The 21924-nt window shown below is 36.2% G+C and overlaps 1 pseudogene; it reads left to right on the top strand.

Moving 5' to 3' along the window:
* Positions 1-18151: 18151 nt before the first annotated feature.
* On the top strand, positions 18152-21550 carry LOC110316685 (annotated as a pseudogene).
* Positions 21551-21924: the final 374 nt, after the last annotated feature.

Below are 21924 nucleotides of genomic sequence, written 5' to 3'. Positions count from 1 at the left end.
CACACACACACACACACACACACACACACACACACACACACACACACAGATCCACCCATACACACACTACCAGCACAACCACTGCTGCAACAACAAAAAACAGAAACGTAAACACTACTATACACTAAAAACTATCAGTGTCAATGATTTCATATTACCAATAGACACAGATTAATACAATGAATGTGGAAACAGTGTCTCTTGTACTCTAGCCAAGAAACACACATGCCTCTGGCCATGCCACACTGTCCTAAACAACCTACTATCCCTTCTGGCGCCCATTTTCCCAACACCTCTCTGCCAAACTTTATCAGACCCTATGATCCCAAACCACACAGGTTAGCTTCCTTTCCATGATCCATCTTCCCTGCTGGTTGAAGTTTCTGGGAAAATAAAGCTGACATAAGCAGCCTGCTATCCAAGAGGACCTCCATTCTCATGCCACCTCTCCCCAGATCTTCATCAGACTTGCAGATCCTGCTTCTCTTCCCTGCCTTATCATCCCAGCTTGCTGAATCCTTCCTCTGGGCCAAGCCAAATAAGTCCACTGTGCAGCCTCCTCACCAAGGGGGAAGTCTGTTTTCCCACTACCTAACTGCCCACCTTGATCATGTCCTGAGGCTCCTGAAACACACAGACCTGCATATCCTGGACCACACAGACCTTCTGATCCAGAATCATAGACGCAAAGGATACCTATCAGAGGCCTGGAACATGAAGAACTTAAGGTTAACCCCTTTCCCAATATGTATACAACAAGAACATTCAGGGACAAAAGCCATCCAGATGGCTAATATCCCTGAAAGAAGACAATCAACACAATCCAGGACATTATGACACCTTCAAAGCACAGCTATCTTACTATAGCAAGCCCTGGATATCTTATCATAACTGAAGCACAAGAAAATTATCTTGTATACAATTTCATAAAGATGATAAAGGCCTTTGAAAAGGAAATGAATAAATCCCCAAAAGAAACACAGGAACATAAAACAAACAGTAGAGGTCTTTAAAGAGGAAACAAATCCCTTAAAGTTATACAGGAAAATAAAGTTAAACAGGTGAAGGAAATAAATAAAACCTAGAAAGACTTGAACATGGAAATAGAAGCAATAAAGAATAGCACAAACTGAGGGATAGAAAACTCAGGAACGAGGACAGGAACAACAGATGCAAACATCAACAACAGAATACAAGAGATGGAAAAAAATCTCAAGCATAAAGATATACTAGATGAATCTGATACATCAGTGGAAAAAATCTTAAATCAAAAAAAAAAAAAATCTAGAACAATATGGAAAGACCTTACCTAATAATAATTAGAAGGAGAAGAGTGCCAGCTCCAAGGCTCAGAAAATATTTTTTAACAAAATCATAAGGAAACTTTCCAAACCTAAAGAAAGAAATGCCTATAAGAATACAAGGAGTTTATAGAATATCCATCAGAGGAGAATTGAAAAGAAAATCCTTCTGCCACATAATAATCAAAGCACAAAATTTACAGAACAAGGAAAGAATATTAAAAGTGGCAAGGGGAAAAGGCCAGGTAACATACAATGACAGATCTATTAGAGTCTCACATGACTTCTCAACAAAACCCAGAATCTAGAGTGGTCTTGTTATCTCTAAAAACAACAACCAAAACTACTACACCCAGCAACATACTAATTCATGATAGATGGAGAAAAAAAGAAATTTTTAAGAAAATCCAAATTCAAGCAATATCTATCTGCAAATCCAGCCTTACAGAAAATGTTAGAAGAAAAACTCCAACCAAAGAAGTGTAACTGCATCCAAGAAATCAGAAGAAGTAAGTAATTCCATACCAGCAGAAAACCAGGAAAGTACACACACAGAACACGACAAACTTTAATATTAATAGAAATAATCATCACTGGTCATTTATATCTCTCAACATCAATGGACTCAATTCTCCAACAAAATGACACACACAGGCTAACAGACTGGATGCAAAAACAGGATCTATCATTCTGCTATATACATGAAACATACCCTAGGAAAAAGTTACCTCATAGTAAAGGGCTGAAAAATGTTTTCCAAGCAAACAAACCCAAGAAGCAAAGTAGAATGGCAGTTCCAATATCTAATAAAATAGACTCTCAACCAAAATTAATGAAAAGAGACAGGGAAAGAAACTTTATATTCATCAAAGGAAAAATCTAGCAAAATGATATCTCAGTTCTGAACATTTATGCCCGGGACACAAGGGCTCTTGCATTTGTAAAAGAAATTTTGCAAAAGTTTAAATTGTTTAAGCATATCAAAATGCACACCTTAATAGTGGGAGACTTCAATACCCCATCTCACTAATTTACAGGTCAACCAGACCTATCATGACACAACATACTCAGAATATTCCCAGGAGTGGTATAGCTGAGTCTTGAAATAGAAATATTCTCAATTTTCTGAGAAACCTCAAAATTGATTTTCAAAGTGGTTTTACAAATTTGAACTCCAACTACTAATGGAATAGTGTTCCCCTTACTCTACATCCTCACCCGTATGTGCTATCTCTTGACTTTTGTATCTTAGCCATTCTGATCTGTATAAGTTGAAACCTCAGAGTTGTTTTAATTGCATTTCACTGATGACTAAGAACTTTGAACATTTCTTTAAGTACTTCTTGGCCATTCACAATTCTTCTGGGAATATTCCAAAAAGATGTGTTATTATCCCACAAAGAATCTTTCCCATTATGTTTGTAGTCCTTTTTTATTTTTGTAATAGCTATAATCTGGAAACAACCTAGATGTCCCTGAAGAGAAGAATGGATAAAGAAACTGTGGCACATCGATACAATTGAATACATTTCCAATATTAAGAAAACACAGACATGAATTTTGTAGGCAAGTAGTTGGAACTTGAGCATATCATCCTGAGTGAGGTAGCCCAGAGACAAAAGGACAAACATGTTTTTTTTTATCGCTTTTAAGTAGATAATAGCCATAAAATAGAAGATACTAATGCTACACTCCATAGACTCCAAAAATATTACAGAAGGAGGAAGGATTCCAGGAGCCATCGAGGTAAAGCTAAAAACTAGCAGGTAGTCTTCCTGAAATCATTCTACCATGATTTAAAATCAATGACTGATTTACTCTTCTAGGCAAGGCATTATAGGTATTAGATTTCGGTCACCCTTTTGAGGAGCAGGTCAAGGAAAATGCACTGTCTTTTGGTGATGCTATATAAACAAATAGATGTTTTCTTAATTCTTAATGATGATACTATCATAATTCCTAAAATTAAATTGGTAATTATTAAGCTCTTTTATAATAGGACTCCTAAGTACTCTCTGATAAAGAAAAGTGAAGTGAGAACTCTGCCATTCTTCCAAGTGTCTGGAGTTTATTGCTTCTGAGATAACAAGCAGACACCTGCAACTTAGAGTACATTCTAAGAGGTTGTAAAGCCATTAACCAAAGGTCATAAAAAAGGTAACTAACAATGCACTATAGCCACAATGACACAATATAAGATATTGAGTGGGTATATCTATAAAACTTCAATAATAACCTAGTCACAAAGTTATGGTTTTTAACTATTCATGAACTTGTAGAACTGGTGAAAGGTAATGAATGTTTAGCCAGATAATTACTTTCAATGTATATGCTTCTAAACATTTTCTATTGTGAACTTTTTATTCAATTTATGTTTGAACTTTTAGTAAATACAACATATTGATACACTGAAGTGGAGACTTCCAGTTTGTTTGGAAAGTCAATTTTGCCAAATGATATTTTGTCTGGGCACATAGGTGAAAAGAATGTTTTGCTAAAGCAGTCACATGAAAGAATGTTTTCCTGAAGCAGATACAGGTGAAAGGATGTTTTGATATATCAAACATGTGAAAGAACATGTAATGAATGAGTATAAATATTACCCCACAGACAGTGGGAGAGGAGCACTGAACATTGGTTTGGTGTGCTCCACCTCATTATTCTTTACTAATAAAATGAACATACTGATTTGCCTTACATAGTGTTGTTGAGCTGAACTTGTGGTCACATTGCCATTTAAAGAAACTCCACAAAGAACTGCTCCTATGGTTCCTATGGCAAGTTGTTGCTTCAGTAGCCTTGCCTCAGTCCGGTTGACATGCCTTGCAGTTTCTTTCTTTTTTTAAAATTTTCAATTATTTATTAGGTATTTACTTCATTTACATTTCAAATGCTAACTCCAAAGTCCCCTATACCCTTCCACCCCTGCTCCCCTACCAACCCACTCCCGCTTCTTGGCCCTGGTGTTCCCCTGTACTGGGGCATTTAAAGTTTGCCTGGAAAACACAGAAATAGATGCTCAGAGTCAGCTATCAGATAGAACACAGGGCCCCCAAAAGAGGAGCTAGAGAAAGTACCCAGAGAGCTGAAGGGGTCTGCAGCCCTATAGGTGGAACAACAATATGAACTAACCAGTACCCCCAGAGCTCGTGTCTCTAGCTACATATGTAGCAGAAGATGGCATAGTCAGCCATCATTGGGAAGAGAGGCCTCTTGGTATTGCCTTGCAGTTTCTTTAGGATTGAATAGCTGCTGGTTCATGCCTGTTGTCTTTCTGTTGAAAGAACTGGACTGTAGCTGCTTTGTCATATTTGGTGTTTGCTATGGACTGACCTGCTGAGAAAGAAGATTGAGCTCACCCCCAAAAGAACTATTGCTGCAGAGGTCTACTTCCGCCATATCCTAATAATATTTCTCGTCTACTTCCTCTGCTGGGTAGTAGGCTAGAGGAGAGGTTGAACCCTTATTAGAAGTAGGTTGCAAAAGACTTTATGCAAACAATATACTTTTATGATAATTCTACAAATTCTGCTAGGATTGTAATTAGATATAGATGATTGAATTTCATTAGAAATTTATTTTTATCATTTTCTTGGTTTGGAAGGAAACAAATATCCCATAAATGTTAGAAATTGTAAAATATGTTTTTCTTGGTTATTCTTTTATTGGTATGAGGAGACATCATGAACAAGGCAGCTTGTAAGAGAAATCTCTCCATTGGGAGCTTCATGTAATCTGTGATATTCATGGTATAGAGCATGGATGCAGGCTGAAATGGAATGGTAACAATACTTGAGAGCTTACATTTTATCTATTGGCTGTCTCTCACATACACACACACACACACACACACACACACACACACACACACATATTCAGAGAGAAAGAGAAAGAGAGAGAGAGACAGACAGACAGACAGACAGACAGACAGACAGACAGAGACAGAGAACAAGAAAGCAGACTGGGACTGAAAAAAGCTTCTGAAACTTCAGATCTACCAGTAGCATACTTTCTCCAACAAGAACCTACCTCCTAATCTTTCCTAAATAGTACAAAAACAGGGAACAAAATATCCAAATATATGCATCAATGGAAACCATTTTCATCCAACCTATCTATGATAAGCCAGAGTTTGTGTAGTTTCCATGTTTCCATATATATATATATATATGAATATAACATATTATATATATATATATATATATATATATATATGTATGTATATATATATATATTCATAATAACTTTGCTCCAGAGTATTTTTCAAGAAAATGCATAAACTATTCCATACCACAAGAAAAACACTTATTATAAGCATCATTATTCCCTACTGCTGAGTATTTCTTACTGACAAATTCTTGAGGTTGAGAATTTCCCAGTGTTAATAATTGATTCATGTCATATTTTGGACCTTATGGGAAGGCTCAGATTTTTTGTTTATTAACCTTCCATAGAATTTAATCCTAATAACAGGTAATCTCATTCTGTCAGCTATGTCTGGACTCCAGAAACTACTAGATCCTCATGCTATGAAGCTTCTTTCTTATGACCTTCCTCCTGAAATATCTCATCCAAACTGAGGTGCTATCCTAACTCTCAAGAAGTCTTTGTTATCTGATATCAAACTCTCTGGTACCAAGAGTTCATGCTTCACTCATTTAAACTTATGTGATTTGCTCATTCAGAAACTTGATTATCTCCCTTATTTAACTTAGATTGTAAACAAAGAGTTATCTCTTTATATTATACCTATAAAGCAAAGATTTGTTTAGATTTCAGTTTATGGGAACTTTGTGACAAAGTTTCAGACTCTATACAGACAGGAAAATGTATATTAAGAACTGTAGGGTAGTAAAAATTTTAGCTAATTAATATTAATTTTATTAAAAACATGTATATACAAAGTATCTTTCACTAAAGAAAAAGGAGACATTTAATATTTTTTTCATTACTTAAAATACCACCTCTACTATCTCAATGGGCAAATATTAGGATTTATCCATTGAATAATGTATAAGTACAAGTAGTTTTGCAATTGAAAGATAGAGGTTAATTACTTTTTTCATTGTTTGGAAGGTTAATGAGCACTCTCAATTATATCAGAAGCTAAATTAAATACAAATACCCATGCAAAATGTATCCAGAAAAATTTGATTCCATTTACTTTTAAATATTATCTGCATTTGTAGTTAAAGCAAAAAAAGAAAATACCTCATTACTGTTGACAGATATAGTATATATAAGTTGCCAGAGTACTTATAATGCATTTTGCCATCATTCATGATATATTTTCTATGTAATTGTTTTATTTCTAGTATTTAAACAAAGCCTGTACATAAATAAAATTATCACTAAAAGCAGCTACTTTGATGCCATTCTTCAATTACATGCCTACCTGCATTTTTTTTTTTTATTATTAAATGGCCGACTGTGTGGTTTGTTTATACTACTGTTAAAACTGTTAAATTGTAGTAGATATTTAATCTCAAGTCATTCAATTCCCAGATAAAAGGTATACATCTTTTATATTTGTAATAAGTTTAAATCAGCAACGAGGAAAAATATCTACCCATCATGCTGTTATATTTATTTCCCTATCCATTACCCCAAGTTATAACTGGCTATTAACTCCAATTAGCCAGCACTCATGGCCATGTTTTCATGATTCACTTACTTACTCATGGCATTTCTCTTCTTTCCTTCTCCCTCTTCTCCTAATGGTCCCTGCCTTCGACCTCAAGCCCAGGAACCAAAGAACTCTGCCTATCTCCAGCCCAGCTACAGGCTGTAGGCATTTTATTCACCAATCTGCAATAACTTGTGGGGCAAAATCACATAGTATCACTTGGGTTGACCTATAGATTTACTCATCCCTGGGGGCAATAAGGCCTTGGTAGCCTGTATTTAACATTCTAATACATAACAAAATACCAAATCTCAACATTCAATGTCAAATATTTCTCTGAATTTGGAGATCACAGTAGATGCATCAATGCTATAAAGCAGTGTTCTGTGTTTATTAATTACAGTCCTAATATATTTCCCTACATTTCATTTATGTATATTCACATAAACTATAATATCTACAGAAATATAATCATGGCTTCACTGACTAATGTTGTTTTTTGTTTTTGTTTTTCTTGTTTGTGTGTTTGTTTTAACTTAACATATGCCAAAGTAATTTGGTAAGAGGTTACCATAACTGTGAAAATACCTACACTGGATTGTGGGGAATTGTTTTGACTACTGCTTGATATAGGAGGCTCAGACAGTTGTAGGTGGTGCAAAACCTCACCTGGTGGTGTTGAGTGTGTAAAAAATCTATCTGACTCCCCTTCTGGGCTGTGCCTTCTGCCAGAAGAGACCATAGTCTGAATGGTGAAGACACCAGGGCCCTGCATGTAAGCCTCCCAGGGGTTTGGTGTATATTCAGGGCCACTGACCAAACAATCTGGAAGCCTCCCTGGAGTTCTGCTGCAACAAGGCAACATACCCCACAGTTTGAAGGTCTCCCAGGAGAACAGTTACACATAGGGCAACAGCTTGAGTATTCCTATTCCTATGAAGAACCTACAGTACAAAGGACTCACAGGAGTCTGCTACAGTCATGGCCACAGGCTTCCCAAGAGACCTGCAGTAACACAGGGATACATGAGGCAGTCTCCAGACAGAGAGACCCAGAGCAGCTAACACCAGGGATAATCAGACAGTGAAAGATAAGCATAAGACCAAAAGCAACAGAAGCCAATAAACTTTGGCATCACCAGAACCTAGTTCTCCCACCATAGCAAGCCCTGGATGCACCAATACACCAGAAAATCGGGACACTGATCTAAAATCCTATCTCATGAAGAAAACAGAGTCCTTTAAAAAGGATATAAATAACTCACTGAAAGAAATACAGGAAAACACAGGTAAACAGGAAGAAGCCCTCAAAGAGGAAACAAATAAATCCCTTAAAGAAATATAGGGAAACACAATCAAATAGGTGAAAAAATTAAACAAAACAGTCCAAGACCTAAAAGTAGAAGAAACAATAAAGAAAACACAAATGGAGGTAACCCTTGTAACAGAAAACTTGGTAAGAGGTCAGGAATTACAAATGTAAGCATCACAAACAGAATGCAAGAGATAGACGAGAGAATTTCCAATGTAGCAGATATTGTCTCAGTTAGGGTTTTACTGCTGTGAACACAAACCATGACCAAGGCAACTCATGAGCACAGCATTTAGTTGGGGCTGGCTTACAGGTTCAGGCATTCATTCCTTTTTCATCAAGGTCAGAGCATGGCAGCTTCTATGCAGGCATGGTACAAGAGGAGTTGAGAGTTTTACATCTTCATCTAAAGGCTTCTGGCAGAATACTTGCTTCCAGGAAGCTAGGATGAGGGTATAATAGCCCTCACCCCAAGTGATACACCTACTCCAACAGGACTACAACTTCTAACAGTGCCACTCCCTGGGCTAAGCATATATAAACCATCACAGATACCTTAGAAGATATTTACACAACTGTCAAAGAAAATTCAAAACATAAAAGAACCCTAACCCAAAACATCCAGAAAATCCAGGACAGAATAGAAAGACCAAATTTAAGAATAATAGAAATAGAGGAGAGCAAAGATTCCCAGCCCAAGGGACTCAAAACATCTTCAATAAAATCATAGAATACATCCAAAACCTAAAGAGTTGGCCCTAAATGTACTAGAAGCCTTTTGAACACAAAATAGATTGGACCAGAAAAGAAAATCTCTTCACAAAATAATCAAAACACTGAATACACAGTAAAAAAGAAAGAATATTAAAAGCTGGAAGGAAAAATGACAAATATTTAAGGCAGAGCTATCAAAATTATACCAAACTTTTCAACACATACACTAAAAGCCAGAAATGCAGAGACAGAGGTCATGAAGATCCTAAAGAGAACACAATTGCTAGACCAGCCTACTACATGCAGCAAAGCTCTCAATCAATAAAAATGGAGTAACCAAAATATCCCAGGATGAAACAAAATTCAAACATTATCTACCTACCAATCCAGCCATTCAAAGAAATCGAGAAGGAAAGCTCCAACACAGGAAAGATACCTACACCAAAGAAAAAACAAGATTTTTTTTCATTATTATCTTTATTTTCATTTCAGTTTCCTCTCCGAAAAACTTGCATCCCACCCTCCTCACCCTGAATACTCTAGGGTGCTCCCCTACCTACCCATCCACTTCTACCCCATTCCATTCCATTCCATTCCATTCCATTCCATTCCATTCCATTCCATTCCATTCCATTCCATTCCATTCCATTCCCCTACATGGGGACATCAAGCCTTCACAAGACCAAGGGCTTCCCAACCCTTTAATGCCAGACAAGGCCATCCTCTGCTATATATGCAGCTGGAGCCATGGGTCCATTCATGTATATTCTTTGGTTGGTGGTTTAGTCCTGGGGAGTTATAGGGGGTCTAGTTGGTTTATATTGTTGTTATTCCTATGGGGTTGCAAACCCCTTCAGCTTCTTCAGTCCTTCCCTTAACTCCTCCATAGGGGTCCTGCTCAGTCTGATGGTTGACTGCAGGCATCCACATCTGTATTGGCAATGTTCTTGTCAAGCCTCTCAGGAGACATCCACATCAGGCTCCTCTCAGGAAGCACTTCTTGGCATCAACAATAGTGTCTGAGTTTGGTTGTTGCATATTGTATTCCCAGGTGGGGCAGTCTCTGGATTGCCTTTTCTTCAGTCTCTGCCTCAGTTTTTGTGCCTGTATTTCCTTTAGTCAGGAGCAATTCAGGATGAAAATTTTTTGAAGGGTGGGTGTCCCCATCATCCCTCAAATGGGGGTCATACCTAACCTCTGGCTATGTTCTCTACAGGTTCTCAATCTCCTTTGTTGGGTATTTCAGCTACTGTCATCCCTTTTGAGTCCTGGGAGACTCTTGCTTTCCTGGCATCTGGGACTTTCTGTTAGCTACCCTCATTCCCCATCCTCCATTGCTACATACCTCTCTTCAGTTTCCTGACCCTCTATGTATCTCTCCCATCTCCACCCATATCCAATCCTGTTCACCTTTTTTACCTATCTCCCTTCTCTTTTCCTCCCAGGACATTAACCATCTCATAACAAAGTCAAAAGGAGAGACCCACATGTGCATGATTCTACCTACAACAAGAAGCATAACAGAAACTATCAATCATCTGTCTTTAATATCTCTCAATATCAATTGACTCAATTCCCCTATAAAAAGATATAAGCTAACAGACTGGATACACAAAAAGGATCAAACATTTTGTTGCACACAAGAAACACACTTCAATAATGTACTGGCTAGCTTTGTGTCAACTTGACACAGCTGGAGTTATCACAGAGAAAGGAGCTTCAGTTGTGGAAATGCCCCCATGAGATCCAGCTGTGGGGCATTTCCTCAATTAGTGATCAAGGGGGAGAGGCCCCTTGTGGGTGGGACCATCTCTGGGCTGGTAGTCTTGGATTCTATAAGAGAGCAGGCTGAGCAAGCCAGGGGAAGCAAGCCAGTAAAGAACATCTCTCCATGGCTTCTGCATCAGCTCCTGATTTCTGACCTGCTTGAGTTCCAGTCCTGCATCCTTTGGTGATCAAAAGCTTCTTGGTCATGATGTTTGTGCAGGAATAGAAACCCTGACTAAGACAAATAATAAAGACAGTCACTACCTCAGAGTAAAAGGGTGGAAAATAGTCTTCCAAGCAAATGATCCCAAGAAACAAGCTGAAGATGCTATTCCAATAACCAGTAAAATAGACATTTAACCAAAATTATCATTTGAGATGAGGAAGGATACTTCATATTCATCAAAGGAAATAAATCCACCAAGAGAAAGTCTCAATTCTGAACATCTACACCCCAAATGCAAGGGCACCCACATTAATAAAAAACTTTAGTAGAGCTCAAAACACACATTGTACATCACGCAATACTAGTGGGAGGCTTTAGCGCCCCACTGTCACTAATGGATATGGCGTTGTAACAAAAACTAAACAGATAGAGGTTATGAACCAAAATGGATTTAACAGATATTTACAGAACATTTCACCCTAACACAAAAGAATATACCATTTTCTTAGCACCTCATAGTACCTTCTCCAAAATTGATTGTATGATCAGTCACAAAACAAGCCTCAAAAGATACAAAAGGATAGAAGTAATCCCATGTGCTCGATCATATCACCATGGCCTAAGACTGGCCTTAAAAGAAAAAAAAATTCCATAGACTCATGGAAATTGAACAACTCTCTACTCACTGGTGGTCAGGGAAGAAATTACAAAAGAAAATAAGAGTTTTTAGAATTTAATGAAAATGAAGGCAAAACATCCAAACTCCTAAGACACAATGAAAACTGCTAAAAGCACTGAATGCCTCCATGAAGAAACAGGAGAGAGAATACACTAGCAGCTTAACAACACATTTGAAACCTTTAGGAAAAAAAATAAAGAGAGCAAATACATGCAAGAGGAATATAAAGCAGGAAATAATCAATCACAGGACTGAAATCCACCAAGTAGAAAGAAAGGGAACTATATAAAGAATCAACCAAACCAGGAGCTTACTCTTTGAGAAAATCAACAAAATACAAAAATTCTTGGCCAGACTAACCAGAGGCCACAGAGACAGTATCCAAATTAACAAAATCAGAAATGGAAAGGGAGACATAACAGCAGAAACTGAGAAAATTAAAAAAAAAATCATCAGACCCTACTACAAAAGCCTATACTCAACAAAACTGGAAAATCTAGATGAAGTAGAAGATTTTCTAGACAGATACTACATACCAAAGTTAAATCAAAATCAGTAAATTATTTAAACAAGCCCACATCCTCTAAGGAAATGAAAGAAGTCATTATAACTTTCCCAACCAATAAAAGTCCAGGGCCAGTTGGCTTTAGTGCAGAATTCTACCAGACTTTCAAAGAGGAGCTAATATTAATACTCCTCAAAATATTCCATAAAGTAGAAACAGAAAGAACACTACATAATTTATTTTATGATGCCATAATTACTCTGATACCTAAACCATACAGGGATCCAACAGAAAAGGAGAACTTTAGACTAATTTCACTCATGAATATCAATGCAAAATACTCAAAGAAATTTTGCAAACAAAATCAAAGAATATATCAAATCCATTATTTACCATGAACAATTAGGCTTCATCCCAGGGATGCAAGGTTGGTTCGATGTACAAAAATCAAATAATGCAAGTCACTATATAAACAACCTCAAAAGGAAAAAATATAGATGCTGAACAAGCTTTTGACAAAGTACAACAGCCCGTCATGTTAAAAGTATTGGAGAGATCAATTTAAGGCCCATACCTAAACATAATAAAAGCAATATACAGGAAACCAACAGCCAATATCAAATTAAATGAAGAGACACTTGAAGCAATCCCCCTAAAATTGGGCAAGATAAGGCTGTCCACTCTTCCCATATCAATTCAATATAGTACAAAAATTTCTAGCTAGAGCAATAAAATAACAAATGAAAATCAAGTGGATACAAATTGGCATATAAAAAGTCATGGTATTACTATTTGCAGATGATGTGATAATATACATAAGCAACCCAAAATATTCTACCAGAGAAGTTTACAGCTGATAAATAAAGTCAAAAAAGTCGCTGGATATAAAATTGATTCAAATACATCAGTAGCTTTTTTCTTTATTCAAATGGTCAAATAAAACAACATAATAAACTGGTTTTCAAAATGATTCATATTTTTTTAATGACTTACAATGTGGACAGGGAACTATTCACAAGACCACATTCCTATATGAAAAGCTATAGATAATCAATGTTGCTGAGAGTGGGAGACACATTCTTAGAGGGAAGAGCCTAGTGATAAATTATCTAATCCCACCCATGTGGTCAGTTGTAAACACATATTCACAAGAAAAGTTGAGGATCCAGTCCAGTGTGTGTGTGTGTGTGTGTGTGTGTGTGTGTGTGTGTGTGTGTGTGNGGTGTATATGTGTGTGTGTGCCTTTATGTGTAAAACAATAATGAAGGAATAATAGACAATATGGAAGGAGGTAGATAGGGAAAAGAGAGGTTGAAATAATGCAAATACCATATGAAATATTTTAAAATTTGAAATTTAACTTAAAAGGGTCAAAGTATTTTTTTCATTATAAAAGACTGTGATGATCCAGAAGAGTGTGTGGAAAAACGAATCAGAGCAGCACAACTGGGCTCAAGAGATTCTTGTAGGGAAATCCCTCATAGTCTGTATTACTAGTGAGCAGACTATGAATTCACAGTCGAAGGACAGCACTCAAAATCTCCCTGCAGTGATGGACAATGTAAGATGAGAAATGGCCCAACATTTAAATAACAAATAAACTTTAAAATAATGTTACCTTTTCAGGAAAACCATAAGAACCCTAAATTTTCCTTCCACTTGTTTAATAAAATACACGCTGCTGAACTGTAACAAACACACATAACAACCACTATACAGCTGAAGCAACAACCCAGGGTTGGTGAATACATAGACCCAATCTATGGGTTCCCTCTGGCTCCCAGAAGAGCAGCCAGTTCACAGATGTAACTTAAATACTATTCCAAGATTATGGCTAGTTGAGTCCTGGGATATTGAATCACATTTTTCTCTTATAGTTTCTTTATCAGGGAGATGGAAACTCAGAAAACCCAAATTTATGCAGTTGTGCTACACTAAATTATTCCTCACAAAGGTTTCGCTCCAGTCCTCTGAGACATCTGAACAAACAAATGGTAAAAACAAGAATGGCAATAAAAATCCCTGCATTACTGCACTATAAATTCTGAAGCTATGTTTCCAAATGTGACAAGAAATATTATGAGCAATTGCAGATGCATAAATGGAGCAAGTGTAAAACTCCTTCCTCAGAGGCATCAATAACAGAAAAAAGGGTATTATAAAGAACTACAAAATAATTTCTTTATCCAAAAGCTCTGAAGCAGTTATTAAACCAGCTGTTTGCAAGAGTACACAAATCTGCTAAGTTGCAGTTGGGTAACTGTTAAATGTTAAAGCACTGAGTGATCAACGCCTAGCAGATGGTCTGGGAATGGGTGAGGGAAATGGCAGTGTTAATACCGCCAGGCTGAGATGTTCATTTGTGCTGTGGTATGTGCAGACGGGGTGAATAATGAAGGTTCTGTAATAATTGTGTAAATCCCAACATTATTAAATCGATTCAGCTGGGGTTTCTTAATATATGTGAAGCACTTGATGTACTCGGAGAAATACCTCCTCTTTGGCTAAAGCTGTTCTCATTAACTCATACTGCTTTATTTGCTGTGACCTCGGAGTTCCAGTTAAGTAATGAGAGGAATAAGAATTAGAAACCCACTTTCAATCTCAGTATTAGGAAGGAGGGAAAATGTTAAGAAAAGTGTCAAAGCCAGAACATTGCATTAGATTGGCCCGCGGCGTTAATTTACCTATCAGGTTCAGTTAGTGCTCACTTTAGACTATTTAAGAGTTTATAATTAGACTTGTACTTCAGGGGTTTGAGCCTTTCTTAGTCAATGTTTATTTTAGCAGAAAGGAAAATCATATTCTTACATCTCCTATGTTTTAGCTGAAGTTGGCATTATCAGGGCTTTTGATTGGTTGCTTTTTTCTTTGCCGTCACATAACCCCCTAAGTCTTAGAGAATGCACGATGGGAAAGGGTCAGGTCAGTGAGTGTGTATATTTTCTCAAACTCGACATTGTTGACAACCCACTCGGTGCTACATTGCAAGATATTAAAAATGTCCCTTGGTCTTGCTTGCTGGAGGTCTGTAGCATATTCCACTTACAAATCCTGCTGATTGTGCCTAGTCAATTATTAGTAATGTCCTGAAGCAAGATCCTCCCGGGCAACTCCATTTCTTTCTGAAATTTTAGGTGAATGGATAATCTAAGAGAAAAACATCTTTCTTGTTTTTCCTTGCTTGCTTCCTTCTGCTTTTTTGTTGTTGTTGTTTTGTTTTTTTCATTTTTGAAAAAAGTGCAGTGTATGGAAATGTCACCAAAGAATTAGAATTATTTTATGGAACTTGCTTCAAAATGTCCTGATTATTAGAGTCTCATATGATCCTGTGAGAGAGCCATATTTGTAAGCCAGTTCTGTGAACTCTTTTATATTTTAACATGTTGAGGAAGTAATGAAAACACGAATAATTGAAAAAAAATGTGCTAATATTTTTAAAAAATAATTTTCAAGACAGTAACCTACCAAAATATGGTAATAAATAAAGCCAATTATATCACATGAGAGACTCATCATGTACACAATAATATTAAACAAAATAAATATCTTCAATTAAAAGTTAAAAATTGTCAATGATTTTCTGAGATATGTGTGTTTGTGCTTACACACATACATTCATGATCACATAGACATATGTGAATATCTGTGTTTATAGGTATTGAATGCTTGTACTGTATAATTGTTATAATTTTATAAAAATGTTTTTAAGAATCGTTTAAGTGAATTTAGACATCAATGTGTAGAGGAGGTAGTACATTTTTTGGAATTGCCCTTTCGGTATTGTGGCATCATTTTGGCCTCATGATTGTGTTTATATTTAGTAAAGTATTTGAGAGATATAAAAAATCCATACCCTGGTATATATGTATGGATATATATATATATATATATATATATATATATATATATATATATATATATATATACTAGGTCTGCATTTCAACATTGAACATTAGAAGTTTTATATTTCACTCACATTATCTTTGGAGAATTACTTAAATAATTAGCAGAAATGATTTTAATGATGTGAATAATTAAATAATGAGGAGTATTAATAAGAATCTTTCTTCATATAATAAGTCAATGTCATCAAAATCTAATATTACTATAAAAGCTTCACATATTTCAGGAACATACTATGCAATTGAGCAGATATAAACTAGAACGAAATGCTCAAGATTTCAATGAGGAGCAATACTAAACAAATATTAGTGCTTTATACAATTATAATTAAAAACATCATACATGGTTTTATTGATTTTACTTAATTCATGCTTTCTCTAAAAACAGAACTGAGATATTTTATGTTTTAATAATGACTACAAATAAAGTTTATTTGTGAAACTAACTCCATCAGTGTATACTATTTGCACATTTAGTATCAAAGTTATTAGTTATTTGATATTACTCACAGGGAATTTTGGAAAAATGTATCAAAAAATAGATATTTCCATGGTCAAACTTTTATTATAATGACTTGCAGACATAAAGATGTTAATGAAAATAATCTAAGTGTCCCGATTAAGAGGTAGTGCAATTAAGAAGTACCCCTTAACATATTCTATAGAAGCACACATAATGATTTTATGGCATAGTCTAAAATACCTTCAAATCCAATGCTTGGGAGGGAGAAGCAGGTGAATTTCTGTCAGTTCGCATCCAGCCTTGTTTACATTCAAGTTCTAAGATAACCAGATTTTTATATTGAAGACTTAGCTTTTTTCTTTTTTAAGAACTAAAATACTTTATTTACAACATATTGTCTACATAAATTACTTTAAAATGTGAGAACATTATCATGTGTCATTTAACAAATATATGATGATATAAAAAGAATGATATGAATATGATGAACATATATGCATGTATAAAATATCACACTAATATCTATTATTGTATTACATTGTCATATGCTAATGGAAAGAAACCAAAATTATAATAGGAACAAAAGTATTTCCATTTTATGGTTTGGGGTTTTGAACAATTGTGAAACAAATTAAATTTACAGTCCAGAAATATAATTAAAATCTTCATTTGTTTGCATTTATATACTTTAACAAACACAAATATCCTTAATATTGTCTATAAATCAGTGTATATCTACTGCATTCAAAGTATTATATAGTAAAACCATAAGTGGTAAATTTTCTAGCTATTGTGACATATATTCTAAAGATATTAGGTGTATTTATCTTGACATATAAATTAAATATATGTAATGGTTTTTCCCCAGGGTTCAAAGAACAAGAAACATATCTGAAGGTAGATGTACTACATCTTTTTTTTTTAATTATTATTTTCTTTATTTACATTTCAAATGCTATCCCGAAAGATTCCCATACCCCTCCCCCCACCTCTGTTCCCCTACCCACCCACTCCCACTACTTGGCCCAGGCCTTGCCTTGTGCTAGGTCATATGGAGTTTGGGAGACCAAGGAGCCTCTATTCCCACTGATGGCCGATTAGGTCATCTTCTGCTACATATGCAGCTAGAAGCACAAACCCCGGGGGTACTGGTTAGTTCCTGTTGTTGTTCCACCTACAGGGTTGCAGCCTCCTTCAGGTATTTGGGTACTTTCTCTAGTTCCTCCATTGGGGACCCTGTGTTCCATCCAGTAGCTGGCTGTGAGCATCCATTTCGGTGTTGACCAGGCACTGGCATAGCCTCACAAGAGGCCGCAATATCAGGGTCCCTTCAGCAGTATCTTGCTGGCATGAGCATTAGTATCTAGGTTTGGTGGCTGATGATGGGATGGACTCCCGAATGGGGTACTCTCATCTTAACTCTCCCAGGGACAAGTATATTCGTTGAATGAATGTGTAACAAAGTATTGATGTAGGTCATGATATATAACGGAATCAATGCAAGGGAATGATTATAACAGATATGTGCATATTTTGCCTGACTTATAGTTCAAAGATCTTCAAAAGAAAATTTGATCTTTTGGATTATAAATATCTGAATAGATTTATTTCTAATGACTCTAGTATGATTCTTTCAGAGCTGTTTCTAGAAACTACTCTTGATAATAACAAAGTTGTGGCAACATAATGTTAGAGGTAAAGAAACCAATCAACCATGACAGATAGTAACAGGCAGGACTGTTTGTCTTCGAATGATATGACCAGTAACTAAGGCAGATGCAGATATTCAGAGCCAATCATTGCACTGAGTCTGGTTACCCGTATGGAAGAGTTAACATAAGGACTGAAAGAGCTGAAGGGGATTGCTATTCCATAGGAAGACCATCACTGTCAACTCAGAGCTCCCAGAACCACCAACTAAAGAGCATGGGATGGTCCAGGAGTACCTGAACATAGGTAGCAGAGGACTGCTTTATCTAGCTTCACTGGGAGAGGAAGAGTCTAATGCTGTAGACTTGATGCCCTAGGGAACATGTGTGCCCGGGGTGGGTGGGATGGAGTACCCTCTCAGAGGTTAAGGGGAGGGATGAAATGGGGAAGAACTCTGGGAGGAGGAAACAGGTGGGAGAACAAAATTTAGGCTATAAAGAAAACAAATAATTAGTGAATTAAAAAAATTAAGGTTTAAAACATTTTCATATATTCCATGTGTTTCATATATTCATATATATAATCATTTATGTTTCTGAATTAGTAGAACAAATCGAGTTTAAAATACTTAATTCAGAACAACTTTTAATGAAACCAAGTGCTATTTCTAAAACTACTGAGTTAAAACATTCACAGTAGCTTTCTTTTTGTTTCTTTCCCATATATATTAGATAGCTCAATCTATTCCAAGTTTAAAATCATCCCCAAATATAGCAATAGCTAAAGAGAACATTTTTATGTAAACAAAACTTTTTCTAACAGTTAAGACATGGTAACATTGCTTTGTCTGTATTATTTTTCCTACCATGTTAATGTGGCTTTTCCTGCAACCTCACAGGATGATCCAGGATTGAGATGCTGTGATTATATGCATGTTCTTCATACCAAGCTTAAACGAGCATTTCTTAAATAAAAATCCATATTTTCAAACAATGCTTCTGGTTCTATAATGTTTTTCACTCTGAGTTTTATTGCCTCCTTTAAACTCAGCTCTTTACATCTCCCTGACTAGAATGGCTTAGTCTGAAAATGTGAAGTGACAGGTCTTCTTTACAGGTATTATAAAAGTAATCAAGAGCAATGGGAGAAAGACCAGAACCCTATCACTGTTCATGCCCAGCAGCAGACTCTAAATCCTGCTATTATACAGACCAGTGAAAGGTAATTCTATGAATCTTTGAATCACAATTAAGAGTATACAATTCCTACTTCAGGTATCAATTAGTGTTTTTTCTGCACATAAATCTGATACAATATGTGTAAACTAAAAACTTGATTTATCACTTTATTTTCTGACAATGTGCAACCAGAGCTCTAAGTAGAAGCTTGTGTGTATATTCATGCAAATATTCAGAATTTAAGCTACAAATATTGCTTCAAATAAAATGTTAAGAAATATTATAAACAAATACAATGTTTAGTATCAGTCGTAAAAATAAATAACCCTCACTATCATATAATAAGCAAAATGCAGATTTGTGTCAAAAGAATAAGTTGTAATAAGAAAAACTAGTAATTAATGTTTAAGAAGCCATTTCCAAAAGTTTTTGGAAAGATTGCATATTAGAGAAAACGTGTTACTCATATAATTTTGAAAACATAAATTAAATATTAAAATGGTTAATTGTAGTAGGAAAGGAAATAAATGACATACATAGGACAAGAATATGTTTAAAACATTTTGAGGATAATAAGGAAAAATAACTGATTATCATCCAAATAAAAACTAGTAATTCATAATCAACAATAGAAATATTAAGTTTCTCAAAAATGTTAAATTATAAAAAAAAGGGCAAAAAACTAAAGAAAGTTGAATCTTTTTAAAATAAGCAGTATAGAAAGACCAGTACATTCTTTTCACATTTTGTAGTATGTATACAATACACAGAGAGATAAAATTCAATGTATATAAATATTTATGTAAAAATTGACAAACATGATTAAGAATGTCAACTATAAAACTCAAAAACAAATTATAGTGGAATAGAAGCAACTAATACAATAATATAATAAAACTTACTTTCAAAAAATAATAAATTAGGCAACACTTTAGTTATATGAGAAATACAAATTAAAAAGTTATGTTTTTCAACTGATATCTATTACAAATGGGGCATTTATTCAACAAAGTCAAATAAAGCCAAATTAGAATTATTTTATTCTGTAGAGTACTACTCAGCACAGCATGACACCTGACAAAGTGAGTCACTGAGAAATGGAAAGCTGCTAAATGAGGGGATTTCTACCGTTAAACATGCCATCTCTGAAATGTTAGAGTTATAACGACTTATACTGTGCTTCTTTCTGCTGCTCTATTGCCCTGTCCTTCACTGATTGCAATGGAAGACGAAATTGCCTCACTTGTCATTGACAATGAATCTGGCAAGTACAAAGCTGGTTTTGGTGGCGAGGACAATCCCAGGACCATGTTTCCCTCCACAATGTCTGGAGCACCCCCATACCAGGTCATGGTGGGCATGGGCAGAAAAACTCCTACATGGGTGATGAAATGCAGAGCAAGAGGAGTATCCTGACCCTAAAGCAGTCTATAGAGCACAGCATTGTCACCAACTTGGATGACATGGAGAAGATCTGGTACGACATCTACACTGAGATGTGTGTGGCCCCTGAGGAGTACCCAGTGCTTCCAACTGAGATCCCCTGAACCACAAAGCTAACTGAGAGAAGATGACGCAAATAGTGTTTGAAACCTTCAATATCCCAGCCATGTACATGGCCATTCAGGTGGTGCTCTCCTTGTAGGTGGCCACACCACTGGCATTGTCATGGACTCTGGTGACAGTGCCCATCTATGAGGGCTATGTGTTTCCCCACACCATCCTGTGTCTGGACCTGGCTTGCCTGGACCTGACAGACTATTTCATTAATATCCTGACTGAACATGGCTACAGCTTTATCATTGATGCTGAGAAGGAAATTGTCTGTGACATAAAGGAGAATCTGTGCTATGTAGCCCTGGATTTTGACCAAGGAATGGCTACTGCTGCATCAATTTCCTCCCTGGAGAAGAGCCATGAGCTGTCTGATGGGCAGATGATCATCACAGGCAATGAACAGTTCAGGTGTTCTGTGACATCCATGAGACCACCTTCAACTCCATTATGAACTGTGATGTGGATGTCCACAAAGACCTTAATGCCAATACAGTGTTGTCTGGTGGTACCACCATATATCCAGGCATTGCTGACAGAATGCAGAAGAAGATTATAACCCTAGCACCTAGCACAATGAAGATTAAGATCATTATTCCCACTGCGTGCAAGTACTCAGTCTGGATTGGTGGCTCCATCCTGAACTTACTGTCCGCCTCCAGCAGATGTGGATCAGCAAGCAGGAGTATGACAAGTCAGGCCCCTCCATTGTCCTCAGCAAATGCTTCTAGATGGACTGAGCAGGTACCAGGCATCTGCTGCATGAGCTGATTCTGAAGTATCGATTTGTACTGGCAAATGTACACACCTCATGCTAGCCTCATGAAACAGGAATAAACCTTTGCAAAGAAAATTGTCCAGCTACATTGCTGAAGTTGTTTATAAGGTTTAGGAGTTCTCTGGTAGAATTTTTAGAGTTACTTAAGTATACAGCAAATAGTAATATTTGACTTCTTCGTTTTCAATTTGTATCCCTTTGACCTCCTCTTGTTCTCTAATTGCTCTGGCTAGTATTACTATATTGACTAGGTAGGGAGAAAGACTAGGTAGCCTTGCCTAGTCCCTGATTTTAGTGGGATTGCTTCCAGTTTCTCTCCATTTACTT

This window comes from Mus pahari, chromosome 2 (assembly GCF_900095145.1).
Source record: "Mus pahari chromosome 2, PAHARI_EIJ_v1.1, whole genome shotgun sequence".
NCBI lineage: Eukaryota > Metazoa > Chordata > Mammalia > Rodentia > Muridae > Mus > Mus pahari.
This window is presented reverse-complemented; position numbering and strand designations above follow the sequence as displayed.